The sequence below is a fragment of the Lepus europaeus genome, chromosome Y, assembly GCF_033115175.1.
Source record: "Lepus europaeus isolate LE1 chromosome Y, mLepTim1.pri, whole genome shotgun sequence".
Taxonomy (NCBI): Eukaryota; Metazoa; Chordata; class Mammalia; order Lagomorpha; family Leporidae; genus Lepus; species Lepus europaeus.
In genome coordinates, this window is record NC_084851.1 from 10,225,096 (window position 1) to 10,227,206 (window position 2,111).

The following is a 2,111-nucleotide window of genomic DNA, read 5'->3' on the forward strand; positions in this document are numbered from 1 at the left end:
CAAAGGTCTGAAACCTTCCTTGCTTTGGTGAGCATTTGGTTAAAATAAATCATTATTTTACTCCATGAGAAGTACTATATCAGAGTTCTCAATTCATAGGCAAAGAAACAAAACCTCATACAGATTATTTTAAATGGGAGGAAGATTTTAAAGAACTGTGCTAAATAAAAATATGCAGTTTTCATAATGGGTAATATCCTCTGTGAAAACCATTTTTAAATCATATAAAGACCAGTTTTTAAAATCAAATCCTGAATAGTTTGAACAATTTTAATGTGTGGTTTGTTTCATAATCCCAAACTGAATTTTTTCTTTCTTTTTCTAAATAGTCCATTATGAATTTTTTCTTAGAAGTAATTAATCCAAAAACCCCAAAATCTTTTCTCTAGCAGCTGCTGCTAATAAACTGGAACGTTATAGCCCATGTCCAAGAAAGATGTGCAAATGAAATGCTTCTTGCTTCATCCTTATGAGATGGAGTCCCTGGAAGTCTTATTTTCCTTTTGGACATGAATTTAGGAACAGTTCAATATACCTATGATGGACATGGGACTGGTCCTTGAGCATGGCGGCAACGGCGTCCTCGTGGGTCTCAAAGTGCACGTCGGCCTCCCCGGTGGCCTTCCCGCTGGAGCTACATTCCATGGTGATCCTCACAGGCTTCAGTGGAGCAAAAAAGTCTTGGGCATTGGCTTGGAAAGGCAGTCCTCTCATGTGGACAAAATGCAGTGACGGGGTAGTTCCCAGCTCCACAGCCTCTAGAAGCTTTTCTGACATTTCCTTAGGCAACTCTATTTCCTTCTCACTTTCAAATGCTGTTATGGGGTGAATATCCTCATTTACTTCATGTTCTTCAGAAACCACTTTGGGCTCAGTTATATATTTAGCAGTAGGAGAAGATGCCATTTTCTTTCCCTTATGAGAGCCAATGTGTGTTCGAACTTCATTCCTTCTGCTTGGAAATATCTCTATATACCAGTTACCAATTTCTTCCCTGTGTTTCAACAGGGCTTGGTTGGCCATCTCGGGTTCTTCAAACTGCACATAGGCCTCTCCTGTTTTTCTTCTCCCTCTGTAGTCCATCACAAAAGTAATGTCCACTATATTCAGACCTGCAAAGAAGTCTACAATGTCTTTCTCATTGCAACAAAAAGAAGTCCTCGCAAATGAAACACACCATCATTTACCACAGGTGAAGATTTGACCTGTAGGCTCTTCATTAAGGCATCCACATCTTCATTGTTTATCTCATATACTTCCATGTACTGCTGCCCCATGTACATGCAGTCCTTCTCTAAGGCCTTCTGCACATCTCGCTCTGACTCCATTTCAATTAAGGCATCACCCCTTCATTTCCCATCTCTATTTAAGAGGAAGTGTATTCCATTCTCGCCATTGCAGATTCTGCAGTCTGAGAAAAAGTTAAGCACATCTTCCACAGTGCACAACCAGGGCAATCCTTGAGCTCGAATGAGAAAAACATCATCCACTTCCTCTCCTATCTTGGATGGGGCCAATTCATACTCAAGGAGTGGTGGAAGGTCTTCCAGGTAGGTAGTTTTGGACTCCTGGCTGTAGCCCCGCACCGGGCCCGTGGCCACTGCCAGCGACTGCAGCAGAGGGGCGCGCAGGGCCGGGTAGGAGGCAGCAGCCATGGCTGCGGCGGAGGTGGCGGTGAGCAGCGGGCCCTCCAGCCTCCCGGCGGGCACAGGCCCGAACTGGAGGCCGCGTGTCTGGGAGGCGGCAGCTGCAGTGGCCCCAAGCAGCAGCAGCAGGCCTCTTTTTTTTTTTTTTTGACAGGCAGAGTGGACAGTGAGAGAGAGAGACACAACAAAAGGTCTTCCTTTTTCCATTGGTTCACCCCTCAATGGCTGCTGTGGCCAGCGTGCTGTGGCTGGTACCCTGTGCTGATCCAAAGCCAGGAGCCAAGTGCTTCTCCTGGTCTCCCATGTGGGTGCAGGGCCCAAGCACTTGGGCCATCCTCCATAGCCCTCCCAGGCCACAGCAGAGAGCTGGACTGGAAGAGGAGCAGCCGGGACAGAATCCGGTGCCCCAACTGGGACTAGAACCCGGTGTGCTGGCACTGCAGGCAGAGGATTAGCCTATTGAGC

At 46.6% G+C, this 2,111-nt stretch overlaps 1 pseudogene; it reads right to left on the reverse strand.

Moving 5' to 3' along the window:
- Positions 1-218: 218 nt before the first annotated feature.
- Positions 219-1,784, reverse strand: LOC133754043 (G-rich sequence factor 1-like; annotated as a pseudogene).
- Between the last annotated feature and the right edge of the window lie 327 nt (positions 1,785-2,111).